Source organism: Ranitomeya imitator, chromosome 10 (genome assembly GCF_032444005.1).
Source record: "Ranitomeya imitator isolate aRanImi1 chromosome 10, aRanImi1.pri, whole genome shotgun sequence".
Lineage (NCBI taxonomy): Eukaryota > Metazoa > Chordata > Amphibia > Anura > Dendrobatidae > Ranitomeya > Ranitomeya imitator.
This window is the reverse complement of record NC_091291.1, coordinates 6,736,009-6,754,815: the sequence shown is the minus strand read 5'-3', so window position 1 is coordinate 6,754,815 and position 18,807 is coordinate 6,736,009. Positions and strand designations below refer to the sequence as shown.

The 18,807-nt window shown below is 44.3% G+C and overlaps 1 protein-coding gene across 6 annotated transcripts in view; it reads left to right on the top strand.

Annotated features, from left to right (window-relative positions):
• CDA (cytidine deaminase) overlaps positions 1-18,807 on the top strand; it is a 102,923-nt gene that overhangs the window by 52,209 nt on the left and 31,907 nt on the right. Inside the window, exon 1 of one of the 6 annotated variants that reach the window (XM_069741015.1) lies at positions 14,709-14,738. The exons of 4 other annotated variants lie outside the window; for them this stretch is intronic. The gene's annotated coding sequence lies outside the window, so the exon portion shown is untranslated. Of the gene's footprint in view, positions 1-14,708; positions 14,739-15,171; positions 15,301-18,807 lie in introns of those variants that run through there. One more of the 6 variants, XM_069741014.1, reaches the window with a different exon arrangement.

Here is an 18,807-nt window from a genome sequence, read left to right as displayed (position 1 = left end):
CTATATTGTAGGTGGGGAATGGGTTAATGATGGACTATATTGTAGGTGGGGAATGGGTTAATGATGGACTATATTGTAGGTGGGGAACGGGTTAATGATGGACTATATTGTAGGTGAGGAACGGGTTAATGATGGACTATATTGTAGGTGGGGAACGGGTTAATGATGGACTATATTGTAGGTGAGGAACGGGTTAATGATGGACTATATTGCAGGTGGGGAACGGGTTAATGATGGACTATATTGTAGGTGAGGAACGGGTTAATGATGGACTATATTGTAGGTAGGGAGCGGGTTAATGATGGACTATATTGCAGGTGGGGAACGGGTTAATGATGGACTATATTGTAGGTGGGGAACGGGTTAATGATGGACTATATTGTAGGTGGGGAACGGGTTAATGATGGACTATATTGTAGGTGGGGAACGGGTTAATGATGGACTATATTGTAGGTGGGGAGCGGGTTAATGATGGACTATATTGTAGGTGGGGAACGGGTTAATGATGGACTATATTGCAGGTGGGGAACGGGTTAATGATGGACTATTGTAGGTAGGGAGCGGGTTAATGATGGACTATATTGCAGGTGGGGAACGGGTTAATGATGGACTATATTGTAGGTGGGGAATGGGTTAATGATGGACTATATTGTAGGTGGGGAATGGGTTAATGATGGACTATATTGTAGGTGGGGAACGGGTTAATGATGGACTATATTGTAGGTGAGGAACGGGTTAATGATGGACTATATTGTAGGTGGGGAACGGGTTAATGATGGACTATATTGTAGGTGAGGAACGGGTTAATGATGGACTATATTGCAGGTGGGGAACGGGTTAATGATGGACTATATTGCAGGTGGGGAACGGGTTAATGATGGACTATATTGTAGGTGAGGAACGGGTTAATGATGGACTATATTGTAGGTGGGGAACGGGTTAATGATGGACTATATTGTAGGTGGGGAACGGGTTAATGATGGACTATATTGTAGGTAGGGAGCGGGTTAATGATGGACTATATTGCAGGTGGGGAACGGGTTAATGATGGACTATTGTAGGTGGGGAACGGGTTAATGATGGACTATTGTAGGTGGGGAACGGGTTAATGATGGACTATATTGCAGGTGGGGAACGGGTTAATGATGGACTATATTGTAGGTGGGGAATGGGTTAATGATGGACTATATCGTAGGTGAGGAACGGGTTAATGATGGACTATATTGTAGGTAGGGAGCGGGTTAATGATGGACTATATTGCAGGTGGGGAACGGGTTAATGATGGACTATATTGTAGGTGGGGAATGGGTTAATGATGGACTATATTGTAGGTGGGGAATGGGTTAATGATGGACTATATTGTAGGTGGGGAATGGGTTAATGATGGACTATATTGTAGGTGGGGAACGGGTTAATGATGGACTATATTGTAGGTGAGGAACGGGATAATGATGGACTATATTGTAGGTAGGGAATGGGTTAATGATGGACTATATTGTAGGTGATGAATGGGTTAATGATGGACTATATTGTAGGTGAGGAACGGGTTAATGATGGACTATACTGCAGGTAGGGAATGGGTTAATGATGGACTATATTGTAGGTGGGGAACGGGTTAATGATGGACTATATTGCAGGTGGGGAACGGGTTAATGATGGACTATATTGTAGGTAGGGAATGGGTTTATGATGGACTATATTGTAGGTGGGGAATGGGTTAATGATGGACTATATTGTAGGTGGGGAATGGGTTAATGATGGACTATATTGTAGGTGGGGAACGGGTTAATGATGGACTATATTGTAGGTGAGGAACGGGATAATGATGGACTATATTGTAGGTAGGGAATGGGTTAATGATGGACTATATTGTAGGTGATGAATGGGTTAATGATGGACTATATTGTAGGTGGGGAACGGGTTAATGATGGACTATATTGTAGGTAGGGAATGGGTTTATGATGGACTATATTGTAGGTGGGGAATGGGTTAATGATGGACTATATTGTAGGTGGGGAATGGGTTAATGATGGACTATATTGTAGGTGGGGAACGGGTTAATGATGGACTATATTGTAGGTGAGGAACGGGATAATGATGGACTATATTGTAGGTAGGGAATGGGTTAATGATGGACTATATTGTAGGTGATGAATGGGTTAATGATGGACTATATTGTAGGTGAGGAACGGGTTAATGATGGACTATACTGCAGGTAGGGAATGGGTTAATGATGGACTATATTGTAGGTGGGGAACGGGTTAATGATGGACTATATTGCAGGTGGGGAACGGGTTAATGATGGACTATATTGTAGGTGGGGAATGGGTTAATGATGGACTATATTGTAGGTGGGGAATGGGTTAATGATGGACTATATTGTAGGTGGGGAATGGGTTAATGATGGACTATATTGTAGGTGGGGAACGGGTTAATGATGGACTATATTGTAGGTGAGGAACGGGATAATGATGGACTATATTGTAGGTAGGGAATGGGTTAATGATGGACTATATTGTAGGTGATGAATGGGTTAATGATGGACTATATTGTAGGTGGGGAACGGGTTAATGATGGACTATATTGTAGGTAGGGAACGGGTTAATGATGGACTATATTGTAGGTTGGGAACGGGTTAATGATGGACTATATTGTAGGTTGGGAATGGGTTAATGATGGACTATATTGTAGGTTGGGAATGGGTTTATGATGGACTATATTGTAGGTAGGGAACGGGTTAATGATGGACTATATTGTAGGTGGGGAAATGGGTTAATGATGGACTATATCGTAGGTGAGGAACGGGTTAATGATGGACTATATTGTAGGTAGGGAACGGGTTAATGATGGACTATATTGTAGGTTGGGAACGGGTTAATGATGGACTATATTGTAGGTTGGGAATGGGTTAATGATGGACTATATTGTAGGTTGGGAATGGGTTTATGATGGACTATATTGTAGGTAGGGAATGGGTTAATGATGGACTATATTGTAGGTGGGGAACGGGTTAATGATGGACTATATTGTAGGTAGGGAATGGGTTAATGATGGACTATATTGTAGGTGGGGAACGGGTTAATGATGGACTATATTGTAGGTAGGGAATGGGTTAATGATGGACTATATTGTAGGTGATGAATGGGTTAATGATGGACTATATTGTAGGTGAGGAACGGGTTAATGATGGACTATATTGTAGGTAGGGAATGGGTTAATGATGGACTATATTGTAGGTGATGAATGGGTTAATGATGGACTATATTGTAGGTGAGGAACGGGTTAATGATGGACTATACTGCAGGTAGGGAATGGGTTAATGATGGACTATATTGTAGGTGGGGAACGGGTTAATGATGGACTATATTGCAGGTGGGGAACGGGTTAATGATGGACTATATTGTAGGTAGGGAATGGGTTTATGATGGACTATATTGTAGGTAGGGAATGGGTTAATGATGGACTATATTGTAGGTGATGAATGGGTTAATGATGGACTATATTGTAGGTGAGGAACGGGTTAATGATGGACTATACTGCAGGTAGGGAATGGGTTAATGATGGACTATATTGTAGGTGATGAATGGGTTAATGATGGACTATATTGCAGGTAGGGAATGGGTTAATGATGGACTATATTGTAGGTGAGGAACGGGTTAATGATGGATTATATTGTAGGTAGGGAATGGGTTAATGATGGACTATTTCAGGTAGGGAATGGGTTAATGATGGACTATATTGTAGGTGATGAATGGGTTAATGATGGACTATATTGTAGGTGATGAATGGGTTAATGATGGACTATATTGTAGGTGGGGAACGGGTTAATGATGGACTATATTGTAGGTGATGAATGGGTTAATGATGGACTATATTGTAGGTAGGGAATGGGTTAATGATGGACTATATTGTAGGTGATGAATGGGTTAATGATGGACTATTGCAGGTAGGGAATGGGTTAATGATGGACTATATTGTAGGTGATGAATGGGTTAATGATGGACTATATTGTAGGTGATGAATGGGTTAATGATGGACTATATTGCAGGTGGGGAACGGGTTAATGATGGACTATATTGTAGGTGATGAATGGGTTAATGATGGACTATATTGTAGGTGGGGAATGGGTTAATGATGGACTATATTGTAGGTGGGGAACGGGTTAATGATGGACTATATTGTAGGTGATGAATGGGTTAATGATGGACTATATTGTAGGTGGGGAACGGGTTAATGATGGACTATATTGCAGGTGGGGAACGGGTTAATGATGGACTATATTGTAGGTGAGGAACGGGTTAATGATGGACTATATTGTAGGTAGGGAACGGGTTAATGATGGACTATATTGTAGGTGGGGAACGAGTTAAATGATGGACTATATTGTAGGTAGGGAACGGGTTAATGATGGACTATATTGTAGGTGAGGAACGGGTTAATGATGGACTATATTGCAGGTGGGGAACGGGTTAATGATGGACTGTATTGTAGGTAGGGAACGGGTTAATGATGGACTATTGCAGGTGGGGAATGGGTTAATGATAGACTATATTGTAGGTGGGGAATGGGTTAATGATGGACTATATTGCAGGTGGGGAATGGGTTAATGTTGGACTATATTGAAGGTGGGGAACGGGTTAATGATGGACTATATTGTAGGTAGGGAATGGGTTAATGATGGACTATATTGTAGGTAGGGAATGGGTTAATGATGGACTATATTGCAGGTGGGGAACGGGTTAATGGTGGACTATATTGCAGGTGGGGAATGGGTTAATGATGGACTATATTGCAGGTGGGGAACGGGTTAACGATGGACTATATTGCAGGTGGGGAACGGGTTAATGATGGACTATATTGTAGGTAGGGAACGGGTTAATGATGGACTATATTGTAGGTGGGGAACGGGTTAATGATGGACTATATTGTAGGTAGGGAACGGGTTAATGATAGACTATATTGCAGGTGGGGAACGGGTTAATGATGGACGATATTGCAGGTGGGGAACGGGTTAATGATGGACTATATTGTAGGTGGGGAACGGGTTAATGATGGACTATATTGCAGGTGGGGAACGGGTTAATGATGGACTATATTGTAGGTAGGGAACGGGTTAATGATAGACTATATTGCAGGTGGGGAACGGGTTAATGATGGACGATATTGCAGGTGGGGAACGGGTTAATGATGGACTATATTGTAGGTGGGGAACGGGTTAATGATGGACTATATTGCAGGTGGGGAACGGGTTAATGATGGACTATATTGAAGGTGGGGAACGGGTTAATGATGGACTATATTGTTGGTAGGGAATGGGTTAATGATGGACTATATTGCAGGTGGGGAACGGGTTAATGGTGGACTATATTGCAGGTGGGGAATGGGTTAATGATGGACTATATTGTAAATAGGGAACGGGTTAATGATGGACTATATTGCAGGTGGGGAACGGGTTAATGATGGACTATATTGTAGGTAGGGAACGGGTTAATGATGGACTATATTGCAGGTGGGGAACGGGTTAATGATGGACTATATTGTAGGTGGGGAACGGGTTAATGATGGACTATATTGCAGGTGGGGAACGGGTTAATGATGGACTATATTGCAGGTGAGGAACGAGTTAAATGATGGACTATATTGTAGGTGGGGAACGGGTTAATGATGGACTATATTGTAGGTGGGGAGCGGGTTAATGATGGACTATATTGTAGGTAGGGAGCGGGTTAATGATGGACTATATTGTAGGTGGGGAGCGGGTTAATGATGGACTATATTGTAGGTAGGGAGCGGGTTAATGATGGACTATATTGTAGGTGGGGAACGGGTTAATGATGGACTATATTGTAGGTTGGGAACGGGTTAATGATGGACTATATTGTAGGTAGGGAATGGGTTAATGATGGACTATATTGTAGGTGGGGAACGGGTTAATGATGGACTATATTGTAGGTAGGGAATGGGTTAATGATGGACTGTATTGTAGGTAGGGAATGGGTTAATGATGGACTATATTGTAGGTGATGAATGGGTTAATGATGGACTATATTGTAGGTGAGGAACGGGTTAATGATGGACTATACTGCAGGTAGGGAATGGGTTAATGATGGACTATATTGTAGGTGGGGAACGGGTTAATGATGGACTATATTGCAGGTGGGGAACGGGTTAATGATGGACTATATTGTAGGTAGGGAACGGGTTAATGATGGACTATATTGTAGGTGGGGAACGGGTTAATGATGGACTATATTGTAGGTAGGGAATGGGTTAATGATGGACTATTGCAGGTAGGGAATGGGTTAATGATGGACTATATTGTAGGTGATGAATGGGTTAATGATGGACTATATTGTAGGTGGGGAACGGGTTAATGATGGACTATATTGTAGGTAGGGAATGGGTTAATGATGGACTATTGCAGGTAGGGAATGGGTTAATGATGGACTATATTGTAGGTGATGAATGGGTTAATGATGGACTATATTGTAGGTGATGAATGGGTTAATGATGGACTATATTGTAGGTGAGGAACGGGTTAATGATGGACTATATTGCAGGTAGGGAATGGGTTAATGATGGACTATATTGTAGGTGAGGAACGGGTTAATGATGGACTATATTGTAGGTAGGGAATGGGTTAATGATGGACTATTGCAGGTAGGGAATGGGTTAATGATGGACTATATTGTAGGTGATGAATGGGTTAATGATGGACTATATTGTAGGTGATGAATGGGTTAATGATGGACTATATTGCAGGTGGGGAACGGGTTAATGATGGACTATATTGTAGGTGATGAATGGGTTAATGATGGACTATATTGTAGGTGGGGAATGGGTTAATGATGGACTATATTGTAGGTGGGGAACGGGTTAATGATGGACTATATTGTAGGTAGGGAACGGGTTAATGATGGACTATATTGTAGGTGGGGAATGGGTTAATGATGGACTATATTGTAGGTAGGGAACGGGTTAATGATGGACTATATTGTAGGTAGGGAATGGGTTAATGATGGACTATATTGTAGGTAGGGAACGGGTTAATGATGGACTATATTGCAGGTGGGGAACGGGTTAATGATGGACTATATTGCAGGTAGGGAATGGGTTAATGATGGACTATATTGTAGGTGATGAATGGGTTAATGATGGACTATTGCAGGTAGGGAATGGGTTAATGATGGACTATATTGTAGGTGATGAATGGGTTAATGATGGACTATTGCAGGTAGGGAATGGGTTAATGATGGACTATATTGTAGGTGGGGAACGGGTTAATGATGGACTATCTTGTAGGTGGGGAACGGGTTAATGATGGACTATATTGCAGGTGGGGAACGGGTTAATCATGGACTATATTGTAGGTGGGGAATGGGTTAATGATGGACTATATTGTAGGTAGGGAACGGGTTAATGATGGACTATATTGTAGGTGGGGAATGGGTTAATGATGGACTATATTGTAGGTAGGGAACGGGTTAATGATGGACTATATTGTAGGTAGGGAGCGGGTTAATGATGGACTATATTGTAGGTAGGGAATGGGTTAATGATGGACTATATTGTAGGTGATGAATGGGTTAATGATGGACTATATTGTAGGTGATGAATGGGTTAATGATGGACTATATTGTAGGTAGGGAACGGGTTAATGATGGACTATATTGTAGGTGGGGAATGGGTTAATGATGGACTATATTGTAGGTAGGGAACGGGTTAATGATGGACTATATTGTAGGTAGGGAGCGGGTTAATGATGGACTATATTGTAGGTAGGGAATGGGTTAATGATGGACTATATTGTAGGTGATGAATGGGTTAATGATGGACTATATTGTAGGTGATGAATGGGTTAATGATGGACTATATTGTAGGTGAGGAACGGGTTAATGATGGACTATATTGCAGGTAGGGAATGGGTTAATGATGGACTATTGCAGGTAGGGAATGGGTTAATGATGGACTATATTGTAGGTGATGAATGGGTTAATGATGGACTATATTGTAGGTGATGAATGGGTTAATGATGGACTATATTGCAGGTGGGGAATGGGTTAATGATGGACTATATTGTAGGTGATGAATGGGTTAATGATGGACTATATTGTAGGTGGGGAATGGGTTAATGATGGACTATATTGTAGGTGGGGAATGGGTTAATGATGGACTATATTGTAGGTGGGGAATGGGTTAATGATGGACTATATTGTAGGTGGGGAATGGGTTAATGATGGACTATATTGTAGGTGGGGAACGGGTTAATGATGGACTATATTGTAGGTGGGGAATGGGTTAATGATGGACTATATTGTAGGTGGGGAATGGGTTAATGATGGACTATATTGTAGGTGGGGAATGGGTTAATGATGGACTATATTGTAGGTGGGGAATGGGTTAATGATGGACTATATTGTAGGTGGGGAACGGGTTAATGATGGACTATATTGTAGGTAGGGAACGGGTTAATGATGGACTATATTGTAGGTGGGGAATGGGTTAATGATGGACTATATTGTAGGTGGGGAACGGGTTAATGATGGACTATATTGTAGGTGGGGAATGGGTTAATGATGGACTATATTGTAGGTAGGGAACGGGTTAATGATGGACTATATTGCAGGTGGGGAACGGGTTAATGATGGACTATATTGTAGGTAGGGAACGGGTTAATGATGGACTATATTGTAGGTGGGGAACGGGTTAATGATGGACTATATTGTAGGTAGGGAACGGGTTAATGATGGACTATATTGTAGGTAGGGAATGGGTTAATGATGGACTATATTGTAGGTAGGGAACGGGTTAATGATGGACTATATTGCAGGTGGGGAACGGGTTAATGATGGACTATATTGCAGGTAGGGAATGGGTTAATGATGGACTATATTGTAGGTGATGAATGGGTTAATGATGGACTATTGCAGGTAGGGAATGGGTTAATGATGGACTATATTGTAGGTGGGGAACGGGTTAATGATGGACTATATTGTAGGTGGGGAACGGGTTAATGATGGACTATCTTGTAGGTGGGGAACGGGTTAATGATGGACTATATTGCAGGTGGGGAACGGGTTAATCATGGACTATATTGTAGGTGGGGAACGGGTTAATGATGGACTATATTGCAGGTGAGGAACGGGTTAATGATGGACTATATTGTAGGTGAGGAACGGGTTAATGATGGACTATATTGTAGGTGAGGAACGGGTTAATGATGGACTATATTGTAGGTGATGAACGGTTAATGATGGACTATATTGTAGGTAGGGAACGGGTTAATGATGGACTATATTGTAGGTGGGGAACGGGTTAATGATGGACTATATTGCAGGTGGGGAACGGGTTAATGATGGACTATATTGCAGGTGATGAATGGGTTAATGATGGACTATATTGCAGGTGGGGAACGGGTTAATGATGGACTATATTGCAGGTGGGGAACGGGTTAATGATGGACTATATTGTAGGTGGGGAACGGGTTAATGATGGACTATATTGCAGGTGAGGAACGGGTTAATGATGGACTATATTGTAGGTGAGGAACGGGTTAATGATGGACTATATTGTAGGTTGGGAACGGGTTAATGATGGACTATATTGTAGGTGATGAACGGTTAATGATGGACTATATTGTAGGTAGGGAACGGGTTAATGATGGACTATATTGTAGGTGGGGAACGGGTTAATGATGGACTATATTGCAGGTGGGGAACGGGTTAATGATGGACTATATTGCAGGTGATGAATGGGTTAATGATGGACTATATTGTAGGTGGGGAACGGGTTAATGATGGACTATATTGCAGGTGGGGAACGGGTTAATGATGGACTATATTGTAGGTGGGGAACGGGTTAATGATGGACTATATTGTAGGTGGGGAACGGGTTAATGATGGACTATATTGTAGGTGATGAATGGGTTAATGATGGACTATATTGCAGGTGGGGAACGGGTTAATGATGGACTATATTGCAGGTGAGGAACGGGTTAATGATGGACTATATTGTAGGTAGGGAACGGGATAATGATGGACTATATTGTAGGTGAGGAACGGGTTAATGATGGACTATTTTGTAGGTGGGGAACGGGTTAATGATGGACTATATTGTAGGTGAGGAACGGGTTAATGATGGACTATATTGTAGGTGAGGAACGGGTTAATGATGGACTATATTGTAGGTGGGGAACGGGTTAATGATGGACTATATTGCAGGTGAGGAACGGGTTAATGATGGACTATATTGTAGGTGAGGAACGGGTTAATGATGGACTATATTGTAGGTGAGGAACGGGTTAATGATGGACTATATTGTAGGTTGGGAACGGGTTAATGATGGACTATATTGTAGGTGATGAACGGTTAATGATGGACTATATTGTAGGTAGGGAACGGGTTAATGATGGACTATATTGTAGGTGGGGAACGGGTTAATGATGGACTATATTGCAGGTGGGGAACGGGTTAATGATGGACTATATTGCAGGTGATGAATGGGTTAATGATGGACTATATTGTAGGTGGGGAACGGGTTAATGATGGACTATATTGCAGGTGGGGAACGGGTTAATGATGGACTATATTGTAGGTGGGGAACGGGTTAATGATGGACTATATTGTAGGTGGGGAACGGGTTAATGATGGACTATATTGTAGGTGGGGAACGGGTTAATGATGGACTATATTGTAGGTGATGAATGGGTTAATGATGGACTATATTGCAGGTGATGAATGGGTTAATGATGGACTATATTGTAGGTGATGAATGGGTTAATGATGGACTATATTGCAGGTGAGGAACGGGTTAATGATGGACTATATTGCAGGTGGGGAACGGGTTAATGATGGACTATATTGCAGGTGAGGAACGGGTTAATGATGGACTATATTGTAGGTGAGGAACGGGTTAATGATGGACTATATTGTAGGTGGGGAACGGGTTAATGATTGACTATATTGTAGGTGAGGAACGGGTTAATGATGGACTATATTGTAGGTGAGGAACGGGTTAATGATGGACTATATTGTAGGTGAGGAACGGGTTAATGATGGACTATATTGTAGGTGGGGAACGGGTTAATGATGGACTATATTGCAGGTGAGGAACGGGTTAATGATGGACTATATTGTAGGTGAGGAACGGGTTAATGATGGACTATATTGTAGGTGAGGAACGGGTTAATGATGGACTATATTGTAGGTGAGGAACGGGTTAATGATGGACTATATTGTAGGTGGGGAACGGGTTAATGATGGACTATATTGCAGGTGAGGAACGGGTTAATGATGGACTATATTGTAGGTGAGGAACGGGTTAATGATGGACTATATTGTAGGTGAGGAACGGGTTAATGATGGACTATATTGTAGGTTGGGAACGGGTTAATGGTGGACTATATTGTAGGTGATGAACGGTTAATGATGGACTATATTGTAGGTAGGGAACGGGTTAATGATGGACTATATTGTAGGTGGGGAACGGGTTAATGATGGACTATATTGCAGGTGGGGAACGGGTTAATGATGGACTATATTGCAGGTGATGAATGGGTTAATGATGGACTATATTGCAGGTGGGGAACGGGTTAATGATGGACTATATTGCAGGTGATGAACGGGTTAATGATGGACTATATTGCAGGTGATGAATGGGTTAATGATGGACTATATTGCAGGTGGGGAACGGGTTAATGATGGACTATATTGCAGGTGATGAACGGGTTAATGATGGACTATATTGCAGGTGATGAACGGGTTAATGATGGACTATATTGCAGGTGATGAACGGGTTAATGATGGACTATATTGCAGGTGGGGAACGGGTTAATGATGGACTATATTGCAGGTGATGAACGGGTTAATGATGGACTATATTGCAGGTGATGAATGGGTTAATGATGGACTATATTGCAGGTGGGGAACGGGTTAATGATGGACTATATTGCAGGTGATGAACGGGTTAATGATGGACTATATTGCAGGTGATGAACGGGTTAATGATGGACTATATTGCAGGTGGGGAACGGGTTAATGATGGACTATATTGTAGGTGAGGAACGGGTTAATGATGGACTATATTGCAGGTGATGAATGGGTTAATGATGGACTATATTGCAGGTGATGAACGGGTTAATGATGGACTATATTGCAGGTGGGGAACGGGTTAATGATGGACTATATTGTAGGTGGGGAACGGGTTAATGATGGACTATATTGCAGGTGATGAACGGGTTAATGATGGACTATATTGCAGGTGATGAACTGGTTAATGATGGACTATATTGTAGGTGGGGAACGGGTTAATGATGGACTATATTGCAGGTGATGAACGGGTTAATGATGGACTATATTGTAGGTGATGAATGGGTTAATGATGGACTATATTGCAGGTGATGAACTGGTTAATGATGGACTATATTGTAGGTGGGGAACGGGTTAATGATGGACTGTATTGTAGGTGAGGAACGGGTTAATGATGGACTATATTGCAGGTGATGAACGGGTTAATGATGGACTATATTGTAGGTGAGGAACGGGTTAATGATGGACTATATTGTAAGTTGGGAACGGGTTAATGATGGACTATATTGTAGGTGGGGAACGGGTTAATGATGGACTATATTGTAGGTGGGGAACGGGTTAATGATGGACTATATTGCAGGTGGGGAACGGGTTAATGATGGACTATATTGCAGGTGGGGAACGGGTTAATGATGGACTATATTGTAGGTGGGGAACGGGTTAATGATGGACTATATTGCAGGTGGGGAACGGGTTAATGATGGACTATATTGCAGGTGGGGAACGGGTTAATGATGGACTATATTGTAGGTGGGGAACGGGTTAATGATGGACTATATTGCAGGTGAGGAACGGGTTAATGATGGACTATATTGTAGGTAGGGAACGGGTTAATGATGGACTATATTGCAGGTGATGAATGGGTTAATGATGGACTATATTGTAGGTGAGGAACGGGTTAATGATGGACTATATTGCAGGTGATGAATGGGTTAATGATGGACTATATTGCAGGTGATGAACGGGTTAATGATGGACTATATTGCAGGTGGGGAACGGGTTAATGATGGACTATATTGCAGGTGGGGAACGGGTTAATGATGGACTATATTGTAGGTGAGGGGTTAATGACGATCGTCACTGTTCGCTCAGGTATTTGGGGGTCCCCTCTCTGCTCCCCTAACATGCGGCTGCTGTGTTCGGGGAAGGCGCCGTCCCTGCGGCTGGATATGTCGCCCCTTATGGCGGCCGTCCATGTGCAGAGCAGCGGGACCCCCATAATGCTCTAACAGATCGGGGTCATCATGACACAACTTTCCATATGATCTTCCTATGATAGAATCACAAATGGGGGAGTCCATGAGTGAAGCCCCCAGTACTGTCTGTGATGGACTGTTGCAGTCCATGAGTGCACAGCCATGTCTCCGCCATAGCCCCCTGCTGTGTGACCTGGGAGATTACGATGCAATTCCGGAATACCCCTTTAAGTGCCCCCCACAAGTACACCCCCGTTACTGGTTTATTTCTCTCTTACATTACAGCAGTGCCATAAATCGCAGCGTGCGCGTCTCATACGTCGGGTGGTGACATGTATAGTCCTCGTTATAAGCAGAAGTCATCTGATAACGCACAATCGCTTGAACGGCAATTACTCGACAAGTGTGGGACGGATTCCCCCATACAAGCAGATGTGATCCCACATAGATCCCAGGAGTAGGTCCCATAACGGTAAGGAAATTACTAACCTAGCAATTCCCCAACGTCCGTCCAGGAAACTCACCGATCAGTGTAGAAAGTTGCAGGAGGAGCAGGAGCCGCAGCTTGTGGCCATCCATCCTATAGTGTCGATGGGCACAGACAGAACTCAGCCGTGTGACCCACAGAACTCTGCCGCCGGTACCCGCTTCCTTCCCCGGTCACCACGGCAACGCTACAAGCGGGTAGAAAGGGCTATTATGTCCCACGAGGTATCTGAGGACAGAGGATACGGCTCATCTTACCCCTTCCCCGGGAGATCATGCCATGGAGCCTTAGGTGGCATCAGGGCATCTCTGGTTTCGCTGGCACCTGCCGGGATAACATGAGACGGGTCCTCACCGTGTCATGTGCATCCAGGTCGTCACCCGGACATCCGAATCCTGACAGCCTGGATCTGTAAAATCTCTGTTAAGCGAGTGGAGCATGAAACTTAGTGCAACTTTTTTACTTAAAGGTAACCTCTAACATTTTGAGGGGGTAGAACATTCTGGTCCTTGTTATTAGAGTGCTTCCCTACTTACCACGGGCAGAATGCGCATAAGGGACAGTTCAGCAATTTTACTTAGGTGAGCGAGAAAAGGATGAGGGTTACTTGAGGCAATGGACTTGATGGTTTCAACAGGAGGCAACAGCTTTACTGAAACATAGGTAGGCAATTAGCTGGGATGAGCTGATGTGACACAATTCTGTCTGCTGGCAACGTCTTCAGCAGCACGTCCTGCACATTGGCATGGTCTCCAGCTCAATGAGGCGATGGACTTGATGGTTTCTACAGGAGGCAACAGCTGTACTAAAACAGAGGTAGGCAATTAGCAGGGGTGAGCTGATGTGACACACTTCTGTCTGCTGGCAATGTCTTCAGCAGCACCTCCTGCACATTGGCATGGTCTCCAGCTCAATGAGGCGATGGACTTGATGGTTTCAACAGGAGGCAACAGCTTTACTGAAACAGAGGTAGGCAATTAGCTGGGATGAGCTGATATGACACAATTCTGTCTGCTGGCAATGTCTTCAGCAGCACCTCCTGCACATTGTCATGGTTTCCAGCTCACACTGACGACCTGTTGTAGCAGCAGTGTCCTTCGGTCTCACAGTTTACATGTATTGGTCCCTCACACTCAGACACCGGTATCTTTCAGAGCCTTTCCTCCTGTCGGCAGCTAATCTGGTCCCTCTCGGAGTGTGCCCGTCTCTTATAACCTGGGTGACCTCTCTCGTGAGTGTTGGCAGCGGTGCCCCGTGCTGTGTATTTCCTGCTCTCTGGGCGATGATGACACTTTCTTGCTCTGCCGTTTCCTGTCTCATTTCCTTCATCACCCACAGGAGTAAATATACGGCAGGTGACCTTACATGTGCACCGACCAGGTAATACTCCCTGATGGGTGAGGAACAAGTCCCAGAAGACTATAGACATTGAGCCTTCAGCACATCGGCTACGCTACATCTTGGGTTGGAGAATGCTGGGAGTAGTAGTCCGGCAGCAGTGGGAGCGCTGCAGATTAATCAGCTAATAACTGTAAGAAGAAAAAAAAATCCTTGCGCCATCTAGTGGCTGTTTGCTTCCTGTGTCCCTTTAAATGTGTGTCTGTTACTTTGTAACATACTGCGTTAGTTTGCTTCCTGTCAATGATTCTTTTTATGGTTCTGACCCGGCTTTCTTGGGGTCCTGCATGTCAGGTGTGTACGTAGGGGCGGCAGCACTGCACTGGGCAGATTTTCCGGGTGAGGCACCTGTAAATGCTCAGGTACTGGCGTGCTGCCCGCGGTGTCGGTGACCCTGAAGGTGGTAGCGCTCACATTTCTGCACTTTTTGGTGTTTGCTAATGACCCGACCTCTGTGCACCTAAATGTATGGCCACCAGGGACATCGGCCCTGGCATTAGAAAGCACACAGGCCCATACTGTCCCTGCCCCCGAGCCCCACATATATACATATACATAACATTTCCTGGCCTGGAGACATCAACATTTACTACAAGACCAATATTTCTAATAATATCGCCATATAAGACTGAATAATAATACTGCCATACTGATCGTTAACCAAAACCTCTATACTAGGACTGATATCACTGCCATACAGTCACCGTGTAATGGTAATATCAGATCTACCCCAGTGCGCTGCAGACCATATACTGTATGTGTGTCCTGTGCAGGATCTCACCGGTGCTGTACAGACCATATATGTGTGTACTGTGCGGGATCTCACCGGTGCTGTACGGACCATATATGTGTGTCCTGTGCAGGATCTCACCGGTGCTGTACGGACCATATATGTGTGTACTGTGCAGGATCTCACCGGTGCTGTACGGACCATATATGTGTGTACTGTGCAGGATCTCACCGGTGCTGTACGGACCGTATATGTGTGTACTGTGCGGGATCTCACCGGTGCTGTATAGACCATATATGTGTGTACTGTGCAGGATCTCACCGGTGCTGTACGGACCATATATGTGTGTACTGTGCAGGATCTCACCGGTGCTGTACAGACCATATACTGTATGTGTGTCCTGTGCAGGATCTCACCGGTGCTGTATAGACCATATATGTGTGTACTGTGCAGGATCTCACCGGTGCTGTACGGACCATATATGTGTGTACTGTGCAGGATCTCACCGGTGCTGTACAGACCATATACTGTATGTGTGTCCTGTGCAGGATCTCACCGGTGCTGTATAGACCATATATGTGTGTACTGTGCAGGATCTCACCGGTACTGTACGGACCATATATGTGTGTACTGTGCAGGATCTCACCGGTGCTGTACAGACCATATATGTGTGTACTGTGCAGGATCTCACCGGTGCTGTACGGACCATATATGTGTGTACTGTGCAGGATCTCACCGGTGCTGTACAGACCATATACTGTATGTGTGTCCTGTGCAGGATCTCACCGATGCTGTACAGACCATATACTGTATGTGTGTCCTGTGCAGGATCTCACCGGTGCTGTACGGACCATATATGTGTGTACTGTGCGGGATCTCACCGGTGCAGTACGGACCATATATGTGTGTACTGTGCAGGATCTCACCGGTGCTGTACGGACCATATATGTGTGTACTGTGCAGGATCTCACCGGTGCTGTACAGACCATATATGTGTGTACTGTGCAGGATCTCACCGGTGCTGTACAGACCATATATGTGTGTACTGTGCAGGATCTCACCGGTGCTGTACGGACCATATATGTGTGTACTGTGCAGGATCTCACTGGTGCTGTACGGACCATATATGTGTGTACTGTGCGGGATCTCACCGGTGCTGTACAGACCATATATGTGTGTACTGTGCGGGATCTCACCGGTGCTGTACAGACCATATACTGTGTGTACTGTGCGGGATCTCACCGGTGCTGTATGGACCATATATGTGTGTACTGTGCAGGATCTCACCGGTGCTGTACAGACCATATATGTGTGTACTGTGCAGGATCTCACCGGTGCTGTACGGACCATATATGTGTGTACTGTGCAGGATCTCACCGGTGCTGTACGGACCATATATGTGTGTACTGTGCAGGATCTCACCGGTGCTGTACGGACCATATATGTGTGTACTGTGCTGGATCTCACTGGTGCTGTACAGACCATATATGTGTGTACTGTGCAGGATCTCACCGCTGCTGTACGGACCATATATGTGTGTACTGTGCAGGATCTCACCGGTGCTGTATGGACCATATATGTGTGTACTGTGCGGGATCTCACCGGTGCTGTACGGACCATATATGTGTGTACTGTGCAGGATCTCACTGGTGCTGTACGGACCATATATGTGTGTACTGTGCAGGATCTCACCGGTGCTGTACAGACCATATATGTGTGTACTGTGCGGGATCTCACCGGTGCTGTACAGACCATATACTGTGTTTACTGTGCGGGATCTCACCGGTGCTGTATGGACCATATATGTGTGTACTGTGCAGGATCTCACCGGTGCTGTACAGACCATATATGTGTGTACTGTGCAGGATCTCACCGGTGCTGTACGGACCATATATGTGTGTACTGTGCAGGATCTCACCGGTGCTGTACGGACCATATATGTGTGTACTGTGCAGGATCTCACCGGTGCTGTACGGACCATATATGTGTGTACTGTGCTGGATCTCACTGGTGCTGTACAGACCATATATGTGTGTACTGTGCAGGATCTCACCGGTGCTGTACGGACCATATATGTGTGTACTGTGCAGGATCTCACCGGTGCTGTACGGACCATATATGTGTGTACTGTGCAGGATCTCACCGGTGCTGTACGGACCATATATGTGTGTACTGTGCTGGATCTCACCGGTGCTGTACGGACCATATATGTGTGTACTGTGCAGGATCTCACCGGTGCTGTACGGACCATATATGTGTGTACTGTGCTGGATCTCACTGGTGCTGTACAGACCATATATGTGTGTACTGTGCAGGATCTCACCGCTGCTGTACGGACCATATATGTGTGTACTGTGCAGGATCTCACCGGTGCTGTACGGACCATATATGTGTGTACTGTGCGGGATCTCACCGGTGCTGTACGGACCATATATGTGTGTACTGTGTAGGATCTCACCGGTGCTGTACGGACCATATACAGTGGGGCAAAAAAGTATTTAGTCAGTCAGCAATAGTGCAAGTTCCACCACTTAAAAAGATGAGAGGCGTCTGTAATTTACATCATAGGTAGACCTCAACTATGGGAGACAAACTGAGAAAAAAAAATCCAGAAAATCACATTGTCTGTTATTTTAACAATTTATTTGCATATTATGGTGGAAAATAAGTATTTGGTCAGAAACAAAATTTAATCTCAATACTTTGTAATATATCCTTTGTTGGCAATGACAGAGGTCAAACGTTTTCTGTAAGTCTTCACAAGGTTGCCACACACTGTTGTTGGTATGTTGGCCCATTCCTCCATGCAGATCTCCTCTAGAGCAGTGATGTTTTTGGCTTTTCGCTTGGCAACACGGACTTTCAACTCCCTCCAAAGGTTTTCTATAGGGTTGAGATCTGGAGACTGGC